This window comes from Pleurodeles waltl, chromosome 4_2 (assembly GCF_031143425.1).
Source record: "Pleurodeles waltl isolate 20211129_DDA chromosome 4_2, aPleWal1.hap1.20221129, whole genome shotgun sequence".
NCBI classification, from domain to species: domain Eukaryota; kingdom Metazoa; phylum Chordata; class Amphibia; order Caudata; family Salamandridae; genus Pleurodeles; species Pleurodeles waltl.
The window spans coordinates 97,162,221-97,186,632 of record NC_090443.1 but is presented as its reverse complement, the minus strand read 5'-3'; positions in this window follow the sequence as shown (position 1 = coordinate 97,186,632).

The window sequence follows — 24,412 nt, the reverse complement described above, 5'->3', positions numbered from 1 at the left end:
GGTGTTTAAGGTACATTAGATGTATTGTCTGATTTACTTCTTGAGCCATTACACACAATGAAGTACATAATGTTTGGTTTTCGATTTGCCTTAACAGCTGCCAATATGACTCCCATCCAGATTCAAGAGTTTCAGCACAGGGCTATGCGTTACCGCCACATTCTGGATGTGGAGTCTGGGTACCGCAACATGGCAAGACGATATTGCCATGAAAGAGCCACCGGAGTGTGGAGGGCACTTGCCGAATGTGGCCCTTCCGTGTCCACCACAGCCACCACCACCAGCACCACCACTACCACCCAGATGGCACCAACAGTAGCTGGGAACTTTGCTGGACCATCTACAGCAACAGCTCCAGGACCAGTCACAGCACCACCTGCACCTCAGCCTACAGACATGGCACCGACAAGGGTCCATACTTCATCCACTGGCACCCAGACCACCCCTGCTGCAGCCATAGACCCTGCAGCTTTTGCACAGATGCAAAGGAACATGACCAGACTGCAGCAGGAGGTGGCACAAGTTAACCGGAGGGTGCGTGCCATCAAAAAGACCCTGAGGAGGGCCAACTTGTTGGCCTATACTCAGACATGATTCCCTCCCCTCCCTCATCTTTCCTGGTTCTTTAACTTAGTGGGTTTAGGGGGCTTAGTGTTAGGTTAGTATAGGCTGTTAGTTTAGTTAGTAGTAGTGGGTGGGGGGTGGGGGTTTCATACTTTTTTTCTACTGTTTTTTATTATGTGTGTGAGGGGTTGGGTGGGGGCAATGTTGGGGTTTTTGTGTTAAAAAAAAAGAAAATACAAAAAACTAAAATCCCCAAAAATATATATTTGTTGGTATTAGATAGTATGTGTTTAGGTTAGTATCTGTTGTCCTCCACATGTCCCGTCTTATAAGGAGGGTGGGGGGGTTGATGTTTAGATTGTTTCGTTAAATGTGATAAGTAAGTTTATCTTAGGTTAGTTAGGGACAGTTGTGGGTAATGTGTAGTTAGTGTAGATTAGGTTAGGTAAGGTGTTTCCCCTGGTTTTAGCTACTGTTTTTACTGTTTAATAAATATCTACGTAACCCTTTACAGTATGTGTCAAATGCTTGTAGATCAGGGCTTTTCCATGAGTGAACAGTGTCTCTATTGTATTAGCTTTTGTGTCCCATGCTGCAAACATATCCCAACTGAGCTGTTACATTGGCAGCTACACCAAAGCTACTTAGCTAAGATCCATTGCACCCACCACTCACGGTTACTATGGATCCCAAAGTGTGGTCATTTTGTGATGTATGTTTTCAATGTCACATTCTTTGCTACCAGATTTGGTATTGGGGACACTGTGTTAAGTCTGCCTGCAGCCTGATGTCCAAGCAAATCCTCATAAGGTGAGTGGTAGTATGCTCTCATGTAGTATGGTATACATAACTCACACATATCATTTGTTACAATATTCAGCATGGTTACTTATTTGTATGAAAACTCGTACACATCCCTTCATGCTGTTTGGTGTGTGTTAGGTAACAATTGGAAAAAATGTCACATACGTAAGTCTTGACTTTCAGTAACAATCGAAGGCACTATTTTCTGGCTTAGACATCCCTTGAGGAGACGTTATTCTGTACAACACAGCATTTTGGTGTATAGTTTATATTTTCCTCAGAAATAACCCTCAGGGAGGGCAGATGATGGTACAATCCAGGCCACTGTGCATAGTTATCAGCCAAGATTTGTTCAGGTCAGGTGTACAGACAATCAATGATCCTTGACCTGAGGTTAACATCACTGGTTGATGTGTCACATTACACAGATACAAAGTTGTTGTGTAAGTGCTATTTATTTAAAAGTGCTGTAGTACTATATGTACATTGTTCATGATTGTGAGTCCATTAGTGTGACATCTTCCATTGTGATCCTACACAAGTGCTAAAGGACATGTCATTGGACATGCTGGGGTGAAATGTCAGACAGTGCAAAGGGACAGGATTTGCCAATCAGTTAGTGAGAGACAATCACAGGGCAGGGTGACAAGATAAACAGTGGGTTGAAGAAAAGTGCTTGAGTACAGTTGTTCCAAGACTGGCATGTTACAAAGCACAGGACCTTGGTAATAGGTGGCCATGTGGCAGGGACTAGTGCTACTGGGTACTCTTACGGTTGAAGGTGATCTGTTCCACGTCTTCATCTTCTGATGTGTGTGTAGTCTCCTCTGCCCTTGGTGGTGGTGGTTGTGAAGGGGCAACACACACCTCAGTGTTTGAAGACGTGGAGTCAGACATCCCGGTAGCTGCTAACTGTGGGGGTCTTAAGGGCAGTACTGTAGCAAGGAGGAGCTGCTGGTTCTTAAGAATAGCAGCCACATCACAGTGGTAGGCAGCCAGGTCGGCCCTGAGGGGTTCAATATTACATTTGTGCACGCTTTGGGTCAACTCTATTACAGCTGTGCTGATTTCCTTCAACCTTTTTTCAACTTCCTCTAAGATTGTTGTTCGCCCTTGCAGAGCTGCTGCCTGTTCTTCAGTTGACATCATGCACGAACGCACCCCCTCTAGGCTGGCTGCCATAGTTTGCATCCCCACCCGCACCTCCTTGGACAGCTCCCGCTGTACTCCAACTACAGTTCGCTCAAAGCTGGTGCCAGGGTCGTCAGAGTCCTCAGCTGTGTTGGAGCTGGCAGGTCATACAATTGGGGTGGTGGGCGGGTCCTCTGTGATGGCTGCTAGTTCGAGGCTCCTCCTTGTGACTGAAGGGGGGGCCTGGAGGGTTCCAAGGACATCTTGGAGGGTCTGCTGGCTGATGTTTGTCAGCTCATCATCCATGTCATCAGGGTAGTCCTGGACAGGCATATCCGCAGGAGAGCCATCGTCCTCTGCAATGAGATACGGTACAATTAGTGTGTCTGTGTTGTGGGCTTTGTAATGTTACATGCTGCCTTCCGATTATTTTAACATTGTGATCTTGTTCCTGTTCATTGTTCATGTCTATAATATTAGCATTCTCCCAGGCCTATGCCCCACCTGCATGTCACATGTATTGTGGCCAGTTTGTGGACTTGTCAGCATCACATCCTCTAGGTGTTGGTTCAGGCCAAATTGTGAATTGCCACCTTCTTGTCCTACTCAACCCTCCGTCTATTTCCATTCTCATGGTGAGGCCTTTCACTGGCTGTGGGTGCTCTGATGGCACTGGCACCACACTTTAACAATCTGGACCTGCCCCCGTCTCTGATCTTTCACACCCACCTATATGTAGTTGAGATGTAGCATATACTATGTCTAGCTTTGTTATGGCACAATATGGATGTCAGCATTGGTAATGTGTACTGCTGATGTTGGGGAGTGTGTGGTACATTGGATTGCACTGATAGTTGTAGCAGTGTTCTATTTCCTCCTCTGACTGTGCAGGTGTATTTCTGTAACCAGTTACATGTCCTCCCCCTCAATGCTGTTGTCTGAGCAGTATGACATTTGGGATGTTGCATGGTGTCATTGGAGCTATTGTGACCCAGGCACAGGGTGGACCCTGACATATGCAGCATGGGTATGGCATTAGTGCTGTGTAACTCCTAATGTTAATGACAATGGCTGATGTTTGTAGCAACTTTGGACAATCACATTTGACTGGATTAGGATATTTGTCTTGATTTCAGGGGATTGATAACGTTGGCATCCTGAACCCTCTAATTTTGGTGTGTTTGATCCATGGGGACGTTACTGCCATTACCTACTTGACCTGCACACACAGCAGAGGTGGTAGTGGCAACTGTTGTCAATGTTACATTCCACTTGCAGGTATGGCGAGAGGTTGTTAATTGGGCCCTAGTTCATGTAGGGAGAATACTGGCTGACGTGTGACGGGCTGCCAGTATTACGTTGTACCCTGCCCTCCTGGCCTGGCTTTACCTTTGCAACATCCTTGGCATGGCAGCATACCCCCATGCAAAGGTTGTTGGCGTTGTGTAGTAGTGTGCCCCAGGTTTCCTCAGAATGGGCCATGCCCCCGTGCCGTGCCCCTTTACCCATTCCACTCCCTGAATATCATGACTTACATGCATTATGCAGTAGGTATGTCCAACCCCCCTGCTTACAGTTAACATTTGTGCATGTTAATTCCCCATGCGACTTACCCTGCATGTGCATTGTCTCCTGGTAGTCTTCTCTGTCCTGTCCTTGAATCCCTGTGACGATCTCCTCAGGGATGACGGCTGCGACTATCTCCTCCATGTAGTCCAAGGCCTCCTGCAGTGCTGGACTCCCACCTCCAGTCTGCAGTGCTGCCTTCCTGTTCCTGACCATCTTTTCCTTGGTCCTGCGCTTGCAGTCATGCCAGCGTTTCTTGCACTCGATGACTGTTCTCCTAACTTCTACCACACTGTTGATCTTGTCAACAATTTGTTGCCATATTGCCTCTCTCCTACTGATTGGCAACTTTGAGGTGACAAACAGTTGGTGCTGGCGTTCCGTCACCTCTTTAACCAGAATTTCCTGCTCCTCTGCACTGAAGCAACACTTTCTTTTCTTCTTCTCCCTGTCCTGGGTCTTGTGTGGGTACTCCTGGCTGGTTCCTGGTTTGTTTTCATCTTCCTGGGGTCTGTACAAGCATCTGGGATCCATTTTGGCTCTCCTATGCACATTTTGCAGTGTTTGCGGCGCTTTTCGATGCAATTGCGTCAAAAAACGACATGTATCCGGTTTGCGACGTCGTAAACCAGCTCACAGTCATTTTCGCCACGTTAACGTTGTTTTCCTTTACGACGTGACGCAGTGGTTTGAGTAAAAAAAAAAGACTCACACCTGTGGTTTGCGCCGCTGTGCGTCAAAGTATAAATTTGCTGCCCGCACGGCGCAAAGAAATGGCGTTTGCCGGCAGTAATATTTTTGACGCAAAACTGCGTTGGCGCAGTTTTGCTTCAAAAAGTATAAATATGGGCCTTGGTGTGCAGGATAAGTTTGACCACCTGGTTTTCTGTCAGAGGAGGGAAGCTGTACAGCTCATGCGACCTCAACATCCTTCGTCCGAACATGAGAAGTTCTAGTAAGGTCCAATTTGTCATAGACTGATTCGACTTTGTCTTTGAAATAGGTCACAGGTTTATCACAAAAGAACTGACTGGGGAGACCAGTCAAAGAACTGAGCTTAGCCAAAAACTGAACAGTTTTAAAGTGTTCTTTAGATAAATTTACATACTGAATGATTCTCTCCGTATAACACCTAGATTTGAGGCATAAAATTTACGTATTAGGAGGTAAGTGCCTAAGATCATACTCAGATTCTTTATTTATGTCATGTGGGTTGGGGTGATCGATTCTCCTTAGGCCAAGTGTGGTTACGTCATATTTTTTTATATATTTCACAGATAAGGTTTATCATATTCAGGGATTCAGGCTCAAGTAGTGATGTAGCATCCAGTGATCAATTGCCTGTAGGTATCAACTCAGTCCTGACATCTCCTGGTCCAAGGACTTTTCTAGTTTTAGGGGTAAAATGAGTTTTAGGAGTGGGGACGGGTATAGGCTGAAGAGAAAGTGAATGATTGTGGAATCTTGAGAGGCATCGGCCCAATCGGTTATTGGTGAACAATAGAGTGGTGGTAGAGTGACGATTTGGCCTCTGTAAGCAAGTTAGAACTTAACCCAGTTAAGGTCCTTGTCCTGAATTCCTGTGTCACTTAGTTAATAGTAGTTGGGATTCTGCAAATGTCAAACTGATGGTAGTTTGAATAGAAGGAGAGGAGTTAATGCATCAAAATCAACAGTGTTCTTGAAGTCATACCAGGCCCCAACTAATGTAGACTCAATATCTCTTCAGAGTTGGAATTCTGTCTGTGTCTGTCTGAGAGGAGGTTATTTTGCTGCAGAAAGTTGGAGTTTGAGCAAAAACTGCATCTGAATGAGCTTTAACTCCATTTGACTTAAATCAATAATTTGTCAGGTGTGGTTGCTCAAGTTCATGCTTTTCAGGATTGATTTGATGCAGGATATTTTTGATTTGCTGTGAACTCTCTGAAAGTAGGAGTGCGTGAAATTTGTATAGTTTGTCTTCGAGGAATTCTGTGAAACCTTGGGACAACTACACATAATTGCACTAAATGCAAGTATTCTCTTCAATATTTAATGCAAGGAATATAGTTCAGTAAATGAATATAGGACGAAAAACACAAGTGGCATGACCAACAGTGGTTCACATTTTGGCCATTTATGCTATTCCTACATGCATGTGATAAACTCTTGATGTGGGAATGTGAGTTGTTCCCAAGAGACACCTCACTATGCTGATTGGCAGTAGGCTGCTAGGTTTCACTGTCTTATCCCTTTTGTCCTTTTCCCTCACTTAAAGCTATTATGTAACCTCCGTTTTCTTAGCTGATTTTCAGACGAGGTGAGGATGTTTTATAGAAGCTTTCATTTTCCTTTTAATTTTAGGTCTTGGCTAGACTGTGAATGTGCTGTCTCAAGAGACTGTTGTTTTTAATATGTGGGCTTCAGCCTGCCCTTAGGCTTCCCATTTGCTGGCTTCATCGTCACTCTCATATTCATTCTCCCAATTTGTCTATGACATGCATGCATCATGCCCCTCCCTATGTTTTTCCTTCCCAGAGGGCATGGACCAACAACTATTATCCATCCACTGCTTCCAACTTAGTAACTGTTTTAGGAACTACTTTTTTCTTTGTTGAAGAGCACTTCACATGACCGCTCGTGTTTTCTCTCGCTCAGAGCTCGGTTTCTGTAAACAGGCCTGTAAATCCTGTCATCTCATCACAGTTGCTGTGCATTTACAGACCGAGGTCAAAAGTCAGGTGCTGTTGTCAGATGGCACCTGTTTACTTTTCTTAGACTTCAAAGTGAGAGGATTTCTTTTTTTGAATTTTAAATTAAGGTCCCGGTGTTGCTTTTCTATTATTACAGCATCCTTGCCGTCAGCTGTCCCTCCCACACCCCCATTGTTGCTTGTTGTTTTTTCTGTGTATAATTGTTTATAATTTCTACATCCCTGTCATTGATCCTCCTTCCCTGCCCCCATCATTGCTTGTTGCTTTTTCTGTGTACAGCTCCCTATATGTTTGTGGCTGCACTGCAGCAAGAGGGCCCTTCATTCAGCTCATACTGACACAGATTTGTGCCAGATGTTGGTTTCATTTTCTATCATGCCGGTGTCCTTGCTTACACATACACCCATCCCCCTCGTTTTTAGAGCTGCAGACTACTAATTTGATACAGCATTTTTAATAAAATAGCCTTGTGTATGCCGCCTTTACTTGTATTGGGGTCATTTATACATCTATAACCGAGTGTTAGACAACATAAAATGAAAGTAATTGACCATTGCTGTTCATTCTGGAGTTTCTCAACCCAATTCTGATATGCAGGCTAAATTACATGACCAAGTGTTACACAACCAAAGCAATTTATCATTGTGGTGTTTTCCAAGGATCCCTAATATCATACTAAGTTGCTGACTAACAAAACATGCAGCAGCGCTTTTACATAAATAATGCGCCATGCACAGAGCAGCAAATTGCACTGAGATTAAACACCTATGAGTAAGTGTTGAAAGATGGAAGTCATTTCTTACTGCTTGAAATGCTGCAGCCTCGTACAGAGCTGCCAACTAACAAATATGGATGAAGATTTAAAAAAAGAACAGTAATTTACCACTGATGTTCTTTAGAGGGGTTCGTAGCTTCATATGGAGTTGCTGATCGCATTTTGAGTTTTGTTGACACGTAATGCAAATACTGTCAAGAAAATTAACATTGTGGTGCTTTCCGAAGCTCCCTAAACTTGTACGAAGTTGCTGACTAAGAAAACACGCAGCTCTTTTAAATAAAAAAAATAGTTCCATGTACGGAGCCGCAAGTCACACGGAGATTACAAAAATATCCATGTCTAAGGGCCCGATTTAGAGTTTGGCGGATGGGGTTACTCCATCACAAACATGGCAGATATACCGTCCGTCCATCGTATTATCCATTTAAGCCTATGGAGATCATAACACGGTGGACGGGATATCCATCACATTAATGAGAGTAAACCATCACCAAGCTTTAAATCAGGCCAGGAGTGTCAAAGGATGGAAGCTACTTTATCACTGCGGTTGTTTTTGGAATCCTGCAGCCATGTACTGAGCTGCTAACTAATAAATAGGGATGGTGATCGCAACAAAAAAAAAAGTAATTTACCATTGCTGTCCTTTTGAGGGTTTCACAGCTTCCTATGGACTTTCTGACCACATTTTGAGCTTTGTTGATTTTTGCTGACATGTAATGCAAATTTGTAATAATTAATGTTTGTAACTAATCCACCAGTTTCTACCACAAGGCACAAAGACATTGCCAAGACCTGTCAGCTTTGCCAATGCTTGTCACTAGAAGTTGTCATGTCACGTCCTGCTTTCATGCACTGTGGCTTGCAGAAACTAGACTGAGATCACATAATGCATATACTCGCAATGAAGTTGTTGATACGGTTACTGCTCTACTGCTGTCTTTCAGTCTCTGTATTATAATGAATTAACTGGGCCTATTCATTTTGATAACATTTTGAACACATTCTTGTTTACGTTACATGGTGTAATGGAGTAATTTTGGGAATTTTGTGTAATAAACACAACAGGAAATTCATAAAATTAACCTAATTATGCCACTGTTATTTAAATTTTGCCGAGGCCTAGTTGGAAGTGGTGAGTTAATGATGGAACATATTAAGAATAGTGCTCATTCTGACATTCTGTAGCACAGAGTCACACCCTGCATTTACAAGTGGTCATACAATAGACTATGTTGAGACCACAAGACCATTCAAACAGATGAGACCCAGCTTACCAGCCCCCAATCACAGAACAGTTTACATCAGATGTTTGTACTTGTGGATGACAAAACTCTCCTACTTAACATCAAAGCTTCCTTAACCTCCCTCTCAATTTTCTTAAGTTATAAAAGCTTTTTTGGCTACGCACCAGAGGAAGCAGCTGGAAGAAGGAAAACAAATCTTTGCAAGAGCATTGAAAAGAACAACTAAGCAGGGTCCCTGCAACAAGCCAGGAGAGACTTCATTTTGTAGTCTGCAAATTGTGATCTACTTTAATTTTAAAAAGTAGTTACAAATGTGAACTTCAATCCAAAGTCTGTGCATTTGTAGATATGTATCTGTCTTATTTTTTGGATGAATTGGATGCACTGTTGGTTAAGCATGTACAATTGTATATGCCTTACATAAATTCACTTGCCCTGGCTGGTTCCCCTCTTTTCTGGTTCTCTCACTTTAATGTATTGAAAGCCTTGGGCCATCATACCTTCACTGTCTACAATATCCTAAAAAATACTGCCATCAAGCCAGGGCAGTATTATGCCAGGGGGGGTACCATCATGCAGTGCTTACCAACATTAGATGACAAATTAATACCATGCTGCCCTGCCCAGGACACCACTGTGAAATAAATAGTCACCATCATACTATGGAAGCACAAAATATGTCAGGAATTACCACAACCATTCTGCCTTGCATGTCCAGATTACTCCCAGAATTCTAATTGTAATTAGATATTTATATTGTTTACCAGGCATTATGAATCACTGGAACAATTTATGGTGTGTAGCATGCTACTTTGTATCTCAAAATTAGTGGTTAATCCAGTGATTATTATGTATTGATGTATATTGTTGGTTATTAGGTTAGATGTGCGCTCGGGGATATTGTTAGAGGCATTTCCTCTCGCTTCTTGTGATAGATTGTTAGTAGGAGTTAGATGAGAATTTTGGTGAGTGTTCATTCAAGTTGAAAATGGGGTAAATAGGCTAGACGTGTTCAAATAATGATAGAGAGTACGGAGAGGTGACAAAGAAGGAGAGTTTGTGATTTGTGATGGGTGATGAATCAAAGTGGAAGCATGGATATGCTAAACAAGGTGAAATATTGTTAGACTACAAGAAAAAGCGACTCAGAAGGTGACTTTGTGATTTGTAAGAGGAGGTATGGTTAAGTTGCTGAAATATAGTATAGATTGAAGTGGACAGGCAAGTGTCAAAGTTGGTTACATTCAGATGCATTAAGGAATGCAGAAGATGGAGTGTGAGAAGAGGCTAATTCTATAAAGTAAAAGGATACAGAGCATAATAATTAGATATGTAAGCAAGTTGGGTTTTCATCCAGCAATTTAGAAGTAGGGTGGGAGTCGGTTTTCGAGGTAGGATGCAATCTGAGGATCTATAAAGAGCAGTAAGAATGATTGATGATAGTTGCCTGTGGTGACCTAATACATGTAATTGCTTCTTTGGTTGTTTCATTTGGCTGTTGATGGTGTTGCCAAAGTCTGTCCATTTTACTGAATGTAGATTGTTTAATTCTTTTGACTTTGTACTTGACTTATTGTACTATGAGGTACAGAGATGTGTGGTGTGTATGGATAGCTGATCATTTACAATTTGTTTGGTAAGATTTGGAGGGCTGAGTCTGCTCTTGGATTTTAATTATATTATTCTGTTCTGAATGAGTATGAGTTGGATATATAGGTGGCGTGCTTCTAAAGGGATGAGGTTCTCCCTATAATTAGTAAGGAATTGTTGGACAGGGTATCCCCCTGATGTGGTTCTTACTTGATCTTAGAAAGTGTCTCTAGGTTGAGAAGCCTGGAATTGAGATTGTGTTGGCAATAACCACGTCTTAGTCATTCTTCTGAACTCTAAATGATTCTCAATGGTTCTGATCCCTGCATGTAGGGGGCTTAAATGGGGACGGTAGTGCCACCAGTAGGTTTCTTCCAGTAAGTAGGAATTCTTAAGCATTATGCTAGCCTGGAACAAATATTTCTGAGTTGAGAGTATTTGGATTTTTTTGGTTGAATGAATTTTGACTCTTTACCATTTATTGCTTAATGTGCATGGAATAACAGCTTCAAAGACAATCTTCTTATACTCAAGAGTCCATGTAGAGCATTTAGGACTGGGAGATGCAGGTTTGTATATTTTTGCATTTAGAAGTAGTACCCCTAATGAGTTTAGGATTATTTGTATACTTCTGATAGATGAGTGTGGAGTGCCGTGGTACAGTCCGATATCATAATCAAATTTGGAGAGGATGAGTAATGTTGTTACTAATACCTTTTGAGGAAATACAAGGTGTGCAAAGATGCACCTGAGTGTGTTCATTGCAGACATTTGATTTGGACAGCCTGTCTATTTGAATATTCATGGAAAGTCGAAGAATATTTCAAGATTACTGCCATTATGCCAGATCCACTAGTATGAGTCGAGGTGACATCATCATCATAACATGGATTCTCAAAATGTGCCAAGAATTACGACCAATGTCCAAGGACCATCAAGATGCCCGACCACTGTTGAGAATTAGAACCAGCATTCTACCAACCATGGGCACTATGCATGGATGCTGACAAGATTGCATGAATGGCCCCCATTGTGCTGGGTAGAGCATTGTACCAATGGTGTGAATAATGCCTTGAATTCTCTCAAAGATGTGTAGAATTATCCACATTCGATGCAAAGGCTAGACGTTAACCAATGATGGGTAATGCGTGTCATGCAAATGATTTTATCTAGTGAATAACTGTGATTCCATTAAATGCACATTTCTAGCATATTCGTATGTTCTGAAAATATGTCATGAAATGGGTATAATCAAAAATACATAAATGATTCTTTAAACATCTAAGCTTGAGTGTTGTGTGACAGAACAATGCATGGCAGAACAACACATAGCTTAACGCGGGAGGAACCTCGACGCATGCCTTTCTGACAAATTTCATTGTAAAAGTTTGCTTAGCAATGGTATATTTGGTAATGCCATGCGTGGTTGTGTCATACAACCCCCCTTGCCCCCACCCTAAACCCTGAAATCTTCCCTGTCCTAAAAATGACCTCACCCTGTCCTAAAAACTACCCCGAACCCTACACTAAACCCTAAAACCTACCCCACCCTGTCCTTAAAACTACCCGACCCCACAATCACCCTAATCCCTACAATCTACCCTGGCCTAAAAGCTACCCCACCTTGTCCTAAAAATGACCCTGACCACAGCCCTGAACCCTAAAACCTACCCCACCATGTCCTAAAAACTACCACAACCACCACCCCTCCTGAAAACCTATCCTGTCCCAAAAACTCCCTCAGCCTGTCCTAAAAACTACCCTGACCTCCTGCCCGAACCTAAACCCTAAAACCTACCCTACACAGTCCTAAAAACTACCCCGACCACCACGCCCCACCGTAAACCCCAAACCTACCCTGTCCTAAACCCTAAAATCTACCCCACCCTGTCCTCAAAACTACCCCGACCCTCTGCCCCGCACTTAACCCTAAAACCTACCCTGCCCTGTCTAAAAAACTACCCTGACCCCCGCCCTGATCCCTAAAACCTATCTCACCCTCCTAAAAACTATCCGACCTGTCCTAAAAACTACCCGACCCCTGCCCTAAACCCTAAAACCTACCCTGTCCTAAAAACTCCCCCACCCTGTCCTAAAAACGACCCCAACCCCTAGCCTAAACCCTAAAACCTACCCCACCCTGTCCTTAAAACTACCCGACCCCACAATCACCCTAATCTCTGCAATTTACCCTGTCCTAAAACTACCCCCATGTCCTGAAACTACCCCAAACCCCTGCCCTAAGCCTACCCTGCCCTGTCCCACAAACGACCCTGACTACCCACCCCACCCCACCCTAAACCCTACAACCTTCCCACCTGTCCTAAAAACTATCCTGCCCTGTCCTAAAAACTACCTTGACCCCCCACCCTGAGCTCTAAAACCTACCCCACCCTGTACTAAAAACTACCCCGAACCCCTCCCCGTCCTGAACTCTAAAACCTACCCCACCCTGTCCTTAAAAATTCCCCTACCTGCCCCAGCCTCACTGATCCGGCGCCGCATTAGTCTTCTGGCTGTTCCTCCTGTGTCCCTGAAGCACGCAAATGCATGGTGCCTTAACCACGCATTTGCGTGGTTCAGGACAAGTGTGGTAACACGTGCATGGTCACGGCCTGCGTTGGTGTTTATCCTGCACAGTACATAGGGGCCCATTTAAAACAATTCTGTGCCCCTTGATAAAAGTATCTGCAAAAAAATGACGCAGTGGAATCTCTTAGATTTCATTGCACCATTTTTGCGGTTCCCACTACAGGGAAACACCCCCCCCCCTGCAAACATTGTGCCTGGCACAAGCATAATCTGGCGAAAGGTATTACAAATAAACATTTTAATACATATTCTTTTCCCTGGTAGTTTTCAAGTATGTCATTCAATTAAGAAAGAGGGTTTGGGTGTCCACTAACTGTCCCTGACTCATCTTATAGGACTGACTGGTCACTAAATCACTTCTTACCCAAACAGGGCTCAGTGGGCTGTGTATTGCTTGCAGTTCAGCTGGATTTCTGATTAGGTTTGGCACATTGACTGTGGTCAGAAAACTAAGCCCTGCAATTGTAAGAAGTCAGAGAGAACATTTTGGCACCAGCCATGGAGTCCAGATTAATCTAGATCTTTGAGTAGTTTTTTATGACACACTCAAAGAACCGATTATTACAGTTTAGGGGAGACATCGTTTGTAATGTTGGTTACCCTCTTCAGCCTAATGTAGGGAGCACATAGGTTAAAGGTTTGTCAAGCTTGGCTTGTAAAATGTTGTTCCCCCTTTTTTTTATTTCTGTGTTTTAAATCTCATGTTTTTATAACTCTGTTATATAATAATGGCATAGGCAGCTCCTCTTGTGATAGGAGTTAACCTCAGAGTACCACTCACACATCTACTTAATAGGGGCGTTCCTAACACAGGGGTGTGGTGTCATTCGTTACAAATGCACTTGCAGAGCAGCACTTGAAATATTGGTCATGGGTGGAGTTTTAAGATGTATGTTCCAATATGGGGTACTTCGATACTTACAGATCTGCATGAGTGCCACATTATCAACCCCACTTGGATTAGGAACTCTCTTTAACTTACGAGGAACATCAAGATTGGTTTGGAGGTCATTTACCCCATTTACATCAGAATTTTAGAATGGGTCCCCTATACTGGCTGGTTAAACACAATATCCTGAGGCAGGAAATCTTTGAGCTGCAGAAGTAGTACAACTATTATATCAGATACTAAGACCCCTATTTATAGGAAAATGACGGAGCTCGACGCTGCACCCAAATTGGCAGCGCTGCACTCCCTAATTTTCACAATACAGGGATGTGCCATATTTAATTGAATATGGTGCACCCCTGTGTTGTCCCCTGTGCTGGGGCCAAATTTAGCTGCCAGCATCAGCGCAGACATCCTTGCACCATCATGCAAGGATGCCTGCATTGAGGGGTCTGATTGTTTATGTGCAGGAAGGTGTCTCTTCCTGCACATAAACCATAGCTAATGGCGATTTGGCACTTCTGTGTGTGCTGCAGAATCCAGCACACACAGAAGTGCCAAAGCGTTATTTTCAAACGGTTGTGTATGTGCAGGAAGGGACACCTTTCCGCACCTAAGCAATAATTTCTGTCATTTTTCTCTTTCTATGTGCGCTGCAGAATGCAGCAAACATAGAAAAAGCAAAAAACGAGGAGGAATTAAAGTATTCCTCCTTGTTGCACCTTGCTAATGCCACCCATAGGGTGGCGTTAATTTTTGGCGCTGCCTCATGTTTACGAAAACTCGTAAAGCTGAGGTAGCATCAAATTGCAATGGGTGTTGCTGTGGCACACCCACAGCTACACCCATTGCACGTCCCTTCCACGCAAAGGGCTGCGTGTAAGAGATCTCATGTACAGGTGGCTTTAAGTCACAAGAAATGGCTTTACGCCACCTTGTAAATACGGCGCAGGACATAACACCTCTGGAACGTCACGAAAAGTGATGCTCTGGTGGTGATAGAGGGCTCATAAATATGCCCCTAAGTGACATAGGTGACTTAAACAATATGTACTTCAAGCAGCAATATCCAGTGCAGTTCCTGTTGAACTGACACAACAAGTCAGGTGGCTATACAAGCAATTTGTTCACAGACTATAAATGCTATCATGAGCAAAGCACCCTTGTAATTAGGTGAGATTCCATTCTGGATTCCTGCAAGATGAAGCAGTTGGAAACAGTCTATTCCCATACAATATCCCAAGATAAGCATACATTTGGCTATGTGTCTTCTCCTTAGGATGGTGCCACTCACAGAGGAGTCCAGCACCTGGGGAAGTGTATTTGCAAGTATCTACACTACTACGCATGGCACGCCCTTATTAGCTGTGCTACCAAATGTGTAAATGAGATGCACATCTCTTGAGCTACACCTGCTCTTGAATTAGGTGTAACATTAATGGGAAAGTTTGAAACTGTTTCCACATTTGTTTTTGAGTAACATTGCAAAGAAGCATCTGCCCTGGCAGTACGCCAGAGTATGGCAACCGCTCCTGTTCAGGACTGCGAACAGGAACTACCAAAAATTATTTCAGATGTTTCTACATGTGTGCATAGTGATACCTTAGGTTCATGAGCCAATAAACTGCATTTCAACGTGAAAGACTAGACTGAGGGTTCCAAAAATGAGAAAGCCGTGCAGTCTGAAGGACTGTGATAAAATTGAAAAGCTGGATCGATATCAGTATTCTGATAGATGCTCTTCTCATTCTAAGGGCATAGACAGTAAAAAAGCAGAAAGGAATGGATGGACTACATACCATAGGAAAGGAGTATATCAAGCTGAAAGGTGAATCAGGACATGGCTTTGAAGTTAGTATAAAGAAGGAGGAGAAAGGTTCTGACTCCAAGACTCATAAAAAGAAAAAAGTATCTGGACCGACTAAGAAATATACCCTGCAAGCTTTATATACTTATGCAGAACGGGACTTGGGCAACAGCACTACTGGACAGCGCAGCAGAAGTGACAATATTTTGCCAAACTCAAAGAGCATCTGATGGTGACTCCAACTGTAAAGTATCTACAGGTTAAGACACTAGATGGACATTCAAATACTCCAGTTAGGATTTATAATGTGGAGATACAGATTGAGAGAGACATACTGTGCAGAATAAAAGCAATATTCTAGCAACACTTATCGAAAGCTTATGGTATCATTGTTGCTGAAGATGATTGGATTCCAGTTTCTATAAGGGATGAGCCTTGATATCAGAAGGCAACAATGCAAGGTGTTTCCCCCTTAGTAACTGAAGAGCTCAGAGAAAAATATGCAACCGAATGGGCTTCAAAACAAGCTTCAGCCTTGTACAGAACAAGACTAACTAGGGCAAAGAATGAGTTCCACATGTCATTTCCTAAGAAGTGAGCTCCAAGGGAAGGCTCACTATTCTCTACAGTCAAAAGCTAAACACAATATAGAAGCTGTTTTAGGTCAACTACAGTGTAAATGCGTTATACGGATTAGCAGTTCCACAATGAACACATCTCTTCTTCCAGTTGTAAAACCCAACAGCTCATTTTAATCATTTTAGATAATGGAATTTAAACGCGCATACACACATGCATGCTGTATAAAATCTCAAAGCACTGGACTACTGAAAAACCATGTGGAAAAAATGTAAAATTACCCTGGACATTTCCAATGGGGTTTCAGCCAAAATATAGCACCTGAAATCCAGTGTCTAACTGCCTTTCTGTTCAAGTGATTTCAGTATTCCTATACGAGACTTCCTATGGGTTATAAAAGTAGTCCTGGTCTATTTTCTGAAAGAACCATGAAGATCTTACAAGAAGATCCTGAGAAGCTATCTAACATTGATGACATTTACATCACACATGATGACTTGACTGAACACCTGACTAGGGAGGACAGAATAGTGGCATTAAAAAGTACATACTGACACAAAATCAACTTAAAAAATCCCAAATTGCATATTTAAATAATACCCCCTTATTACAACTTCCGTGGTCTTTCTCCAAGATCACTGAAGCTGCGGGCGCCAGTATACCGCTGGTGGTATATCTGGCTCCCTATTATGACTTTTCCGCTGGCCCAGCGGAAAAGTCACATCAACATTGCAGCCGACTGGTAATAGAGCCGGCGGCAATGTTGATCTGCAGCGGGTGCAGTAGCACCCATCGCCCATTTCACTGCCTGAAATTCGGGCAGTGAAATGCGCGATGAGGATGTGCCTGGGGGCACCTGCACTGCCCATGCCAAGCGCATGGGCAGTGCAGGGGCCCCCTGGGGCACCCCGAGTCCCCCTTACCGCCAGCCTTTCCATGGTGGTGTTTACCGCTGTGGCCAGGATGGCGGTCGGGGACTCATAATCCCCAGGGCAGCGGTGCTTGCACCGCTGCCCTGGAGGTATGTTGGAGGGGCCGGCGGTATGGCCGTGGCTATTGCGCCATGGTCATAATAGCTGGCGGAACACCGCCAGCCTGTTGGCGGTTTTACCGTCGGCTGCCGGGGTCTTAATGAGGCCCTATATTTCTTGGATATGAGATATCTAGTGTGGGTCAAGGGTTGTCAACTGACTCTCTACACAAGTGTTCTACTGTGCAGTCTCCAAATATGTTAAGAACATTAAAAGTGGAATTCTTAACTTTAGTAGAGCTTACTTGCCTATGTTGTGCAATTGAACCCTTTATATGATTTGATTCCTCCAATATTTTTTTAAAAATAGTGGACGGAAAAACACATAGTTATCTTATGTGGACTATATGTAGACATTCAAGAGACATGTTAGAGACTAAGGGCCATATTTCCAGGAAAGTGGTGCATCACTGGTGATGTGCCACTTTTCTTGCAGCCCCACTTGCGTCCCCTAACACCACCACGGTAGCGCCATATTTACAATACGGCGCACCATGGCACATGTTATGGACAATAGCGTCATTTTGTTAATACTATTGTAACGCTATCCAGGATTAGCATAAAAAAATGATGCTAATCCAGTATAGTGTTAAGAGGCTCATTGAAATCAATGGGAGCCTCATTTTAATGCATGCTTTAAGCAGGCATTAAAAATGATGCTAGAGATGCCTTCATGGAATCTTGTAAATTCCATTGCACCATGTTAGCGACCCTCTAACAAGGGAATGCCGCCTTTGCATACATCATGAATATATTATTCATGATGTGGGTCAAAGGGTTTACAAGGTGGCACAAATCTGGTTTGCACCACCTTGTAATTATGGTGTTATGGTAGTGGCCTGTTAGTGTCACATTTATGAAATGTTTTTGCAGCAAATGTGGCCAAAAGGGTCTTATTCACATAGGTAAACTTACACTTTATTTTTTTGATATTCACAAACTATGAATGTAGTTTTATGTGCCGTGTGTTTGTCATTTTAGTGTCAAATAATTTATTAAAACATACACTATTTTTCTAAATTGGTGTGGGTTTTCTTTGTGATGTGTTTTCACTTTATTACTGTTTGACGTACTGCTTAGTGCTTTACATATAGCCTCTAAATTAACCCTGACTGCTTTTGTGCGAAGCTACCAGAGGGATAGGCACAGGTTAATTTGGGGTTTGCTTAAGTTTCAGCATGACAGTAATTATAGTTTCTGTTTGAATGGGGCTTTTACCCCCTCAACTTGTAAAATGATTTTCTATCTATGCCCTTAGGCCACTTTGCATATTTATGCTCCATTAGCAGTAAGAATTTAGGGCAAACAGCTCTATTGGAAGTAAAAATTTAGTGTGAGTGCACACAAGCAACATAACACAAGCAGGTAATGATTGCATTGCTTTTGATCAAATGTGCCCTCATGCCAAACAAGCATTTGCAATGTAATGGGTCTCGCATTTGCTCGAGTTAGAACTATTAGCATCATAAATTCCTAGCTGAACTTTTCTTGCCACATAAATTGAATATGAAAAGTAAAACAGTTGACATAAGCGAGCTGATTCAAACCGCCATGTCTGCCATGAGCTTGAGCACGAAGTAGAGACACAAAAGGAAAAAGAAGTTTGCTCACAGTCAAACGTATTGGCAAAAAGTACAATTATCCATGTAACAGGGTCAATGGCCAAGGTGGAAACAAAACTGCCTCCTGTGGGGACAAATGTAAAGCATTTACCAATGATAACAAAGGATTTTGAAAGGCAAGCCCATGAACAAGTAATAGTGATGAGAGGGCGGTGGACATGGTTAAAAGCCCAGATAGATTACAACACGTCAGAGCGCTTGCGTGCTCTACCTAAAAAGTGACCCAAGGATTGATTTTGTGCAAAGTGATGGATTTGGAGTTAGGATAATTATGCATAATTGTGCACAATTTTGCCCTAATTTTGCATATTTTTTCAAAAGAAAATTAAGTGAATTCTACACTCCCATAGTGCCTGCAGATGCTGGCATAGGAGCTACCATATCAATGCTACATCAAAGAGATTGGTGACTGTACTTTCTAAAACAAACAAAAACATATATGCTGCAATGCAATCTTTATCAACTGATAAAACATTCTACTGTTGAAAAACCAGCAAAGACTTCCCTTAGAATTTCTCCTCAACCCTGTTGGGCCAATTACAAATTTAAACTGAGATAAATATATATTGGTTGCTGTTGGCTCCTGCTCCAGGTTCTTATAGGCTTGGCAACAAAGAAATGCTAATGCTAAGTGGTTATAAAAGACTTGTAGTCCTTAGTAGCAATCGGAGTAGTTCATAACTTTTAGTCAGACAATGGTCCTGTGTTTACTGCTAAGGCATTCAGGAATACTATGGGTCTCATTATGGACCGCTACAGCCAGCAACAGTGGCAGCAATGTTGTGGTGCTTCGGGGCGACAGCACTGGTCGCACATTTCACTGCTCGTAATTCGGGCAGTGAAATGCGTGACAGGGCTGTCCACGGGGGTCCCTGCACGGCCCATGCCAAGTACATGCCTGATGCCACCTTTCCTCCAGCCTTTGCATGGTGGTGAGATCTCCATGCGAAGGCTGGCAGAAAGGGGACTTGTAATCCTGGCAGATTGTAACCGCCGAGACCGTCAGGCTGTCGATAGCCGGCAACCTCTCGGTACCGGCGGTCGGACTGTGGCCCATCTGATACGGTCATAATAGGGCGGTCGGACCGCCCTGTCTGCGGTGGTTTGACCGCCATCGCAAGTGTGGCGGTCTTGAGGCCACCACACTTGTAATGGGGGCCTTTGTTTGCTGTGGGAGCATGTATTCTGTACTTGCACCCTTTCTGCCCAGAAAGTAATGGTGTCATAGTGTGAGTCAAAAGTACAATTAAACATGCCTTGTCCATTACAGTATTGTGTACAGGATTGAGTTGGCTGCATAATTTGTATAGAATCCAGAGGGAATTAAACCTGCATAGAAGAGTATTAGGTTATCACACTCCATATGAGATGAATAATGGAGTATCTATATATGTGCCTAATTTTAATATCCCTGGAAAAGTGTCAGAAGCAATAGGCGATGCTCCAGAGACTAATTTCAGTTTATTGCAGAATGTCTAAGATGTCAGAACCAAATTATCTAATGTGAAGTATTGTGTTTCTGCCACCAGCGTAGGTAAGGTTTCTACAACTAGTAAAGGGTTGCTCCCAAAAGTGGGAATGTTGGTTCAAGAAAAGATCCCAGATAAACAATTTTCCATTCATCTTACAGACAACCTGTTACAGCTCTAGAGGTAGAAGTCACTTAGACGGGAATCTTGGCCCATTGCCTGGTTCAAAGAAAAATAGGAAGGTGTTCATCAATCACATCAAAAAGCATTGTGTGGCTGATTCTGTTTAGAAGACCCACTTGACTCAATTTTGCCTTTTGATTAGTACCGCAGATCCTCTCCTTACTCTGCAAGAATTACCCTCCTGAACAGTAAAGCCATGCTAAACCTTAGAGCCCCATTCTGGGTACTGCAGAGCCTGCTGTGTCTCTAGCTTCACACCAACTACCAGTTTTCATTGAGGAACCTGATGCTGTAATTTTAACAATTCATACAAATCCAATTAGTACTGTAGATTATTAGGCACCAAATGAATCAACACCAAATGAAATAGTGCCACTGCAAGAAATTGCCCTATACAAGAGTGAGTTTGATACTGATTTTTCAATGAGAACGTTAACAACACATTTTACAATTCTTCAATGCCACAAATGCCTTCTTTCTGCTTGCTGCAGCTTCATGGCAGATATCTTTTGCCACCATGGTCCTATTGTTGGGATGCTTGTTTACCTTTTTATGTGGAATATTATGTTGATAAGGATTTTTCAGGTAATAAATAAGACCTTTATTCCTGATGGAATTGTGCTTCTTCCTGTGGTTTAGAACTGTGACCTCATTCTTCTTCTTAAAGAGCACGCCAGGATTATCATGTTATGAATATCAATGAGTATCCTACGCAGTATGATAACGTTTGTAAAAATGTTCCTTTTCAGATCATGAGACCAACAGAGATTATGTAGAATCCCTGTGTTTTGAAAGTACCATTAGATCATTTTTTTCAGATTCATGGGAAATTGATGCTGCTAAGCAGGTTTATTTGCTTGTACCACACGTGGTAAAGAAGAGTCACATTTAAATGGTGATAATCACAAAGAACTGTTCTATTTTCATCATTATCATCATCACAACATTCACAGAAGCAGTAGTTCTTATCAAGTGCCCAAATACACACAGTGGGAGCATTGTGAAGCCCCCCCATCAATAGTAAAAAAACAAAATTGTCAGAGATAATGTCTGTTTTCAATAGCATCAGACCATTCTGCCTTTTACTACATCCAAAGACCAGAAAACCCCCAGAAAAATCTAATTACAAACTCATATCATCTGCATAATTCATTGAGAATCTTGCTTTATGAGGCTGTACTTCTAGAAAAGAAAATATTCATGAAAACAAGTATTGGGGGAACTCAGTTTTGGGATGTTCAAGTTATAGAAGTTTTTCTTAGAGCATGAATAATACCTAGAGAAATTATTTTCCTAAATAACACGGTACATCAGACCACCTGCATGGGATTTGACTGTATTAGAAATATGACACAATTAGTGAATAACTGGATTTTAATGCTTTCCCTATAGGAAATAAATGCTTTGTACATTTGCTAATGTATGCCATTAATAAAGGAAAGCAGGAACACTCAAAGAAATAAGAAGGTGCAGAAAGAATTATAAAGTCTGATAAGGAAATAATGTAGTTTACATTTGAGGTTATCAATAATGGCTTACAAACACTGTCACAAAGAGTGTACACAATTAGCACTGCTATTATGTCAACATCCCTTAATCTTCTTAAAGAAGATATCCATGTTTTACAACATGGACAGGCTAAGATGCTAACTTTCACACAACTAAATTGGGCATTAAAACACTTACATGCGGTAAATTGACATGGTAAATTATATATGAAAAAGATGTGTTTAAACCCTATAATTTAACCACAACCCAGAAAACTATTGCAAAAACGGAAGCTACGTACATTTTTATAAGTATTAAGAAGACAGAAAGTACACCATTTTATATAGTATAAGATCCACGTCATGTACCTCGAAAGCCACTGCTGTCTTTGACTTCCATGATTTTCAAACTACACGTTTTTGGGATGTATGAAAAAATACATAATGCATTCCTATATCACTCATGGGTATTTCTGTTTAAATTCAATTGCTACTCTAGAGACAATCCTGTATTCATAAATACAACTTGGTGCACTAACCCTCTAGGTCAGTCACGACTCCGCAACTCTGTTATTCTGCATGGAGCCTGTAACTCTGTGATCTCAGGTTTAAATTGCAAGTTATTAGCAACACCTGCCCCATTTATTCCTTCTTGTCACATACTTCTAAGTAATAGTTTTTATCTTATAAGGACAAATGAAACATGCTGATGAATAGCAGCTGAGTTTGCCTATACGTTAACTGTGGGAAGGACAGTAAATTGTTGTGGTATCGCTTTGTTTTCTTCTCCACTAAGGTTGTTTGAAAGTATTCCAAGGTTGAAAATAGATATGGTAAATATGCTTCTTGATATATTATATAAATGCAGTAAGAGGTGTCTTTCCTCACAGCGGCGGAGACATTTGCCTTACGAACAGCAAAGGTTGAAAAAATCAGTTTCCAACTCATTTTGCTGATATCCTGCATACAATTTTCCATTCTTCCATCCCAATAGACATAAAACACTTATTTGACTGGTTTTATGACTTTATTAATATTAGCATTTTAGTGAGCGGGTCCTAGCAACCTAACACCCTAATGCTATTTCTAGGAGCTTTGCTAAGCTGTAGTTGCAGCATTAAATAGCAAATCTACCTTTTGCACATCATCCCATTGAACAGTTAGTTCAGCGTTCCTTGTCAGAGGTCAGCTGAGGGAGCAAGAATGTGTGCATTCAGTCAGGGACACCTTCAGCCTGGCAGAAGTCAGCTCTCAGACTGAAAGCGGCTAGATCAGCAAACTGGTGTGACCTCTGCTGATAATTCTAGGGCAAAGATCTCTCCTATTCAGTCGTCAAATCCTGGGGTTTAAATAGGGTTTGACCACTGATTTTCTCCTATGTTTTCAAAATAAAATGAGTCTCAGGGGCACTGTAACCAGAATAAATGGACATGACGGAAAGTATGTCCGATCTAGCCACGTCCAAATAAGGTGCCATGTTGTTGATGAGAAAAGTGACAAAACATGCAGCAGCAGTGAGCAGCCCTGATGAACTCATCACTTTTTGTGTGCCATTTGGGAACTTCATATTGTATAGTACAGGAAACAGACTGAAGGCAAAGCGTGAACGAGCAATAGGCCAAATAAGCTGAGATTATCATGGTGATCACAACATTCCTGGATTGTGGGTTAGATATAACATACTTTGAGACATATAGTAAAACTAGGTGTTTCACAAAAAGACAAGGAGAATTTTAAATGCAAACGCCCAAAAAGAATTTCATGATTAGGTTTGCATAAAAGACGTTAATATAAAAAATATTAATGAAATGATTAAACATACCTATATGAATCACTATATGAAATGGTTACATATAAAAGCATAAACTATTTTATAAAGAAAATACTTGAATAATATATGAGTGCTGATAAAAAAGCAAACCAGGCAATATGTTTTATTTCTAATTAATGTCGCGAGGTGCAAAAAGATAAAAAAAAATAAAAAAAAAATAGAAAAGGGTACAAACTGTACAAGTACGTTTCTCGTCATTCTGTCTCGGAGACTCAGGTCTTTGTAATTTTCCTGTTGAAACATGATTAGGCATTGCACCCATTTTTTACCAATCAGTGACAGTGCATATATTCTCCTTAGTATTCAGATGCTGTTGCCACAGGGAGTGGAGTATTCTCATTTGAATGCACTGAATGTTCAATGCAGGAACCTTTTCCCTTTGCCTTGGCCACAACTGCTAGTGAAGGTGATGAACAGATGCATTGGAACAGATCCTACAGTTCGGAAACACTCAGGAATGATTACACTGCTTGTGCACCAATTCCTGTATAAACAGGTTGATCAAGCATTGCAGCTGTTGTTATCTTGAACATTAAGATTTGTCCACTATTTT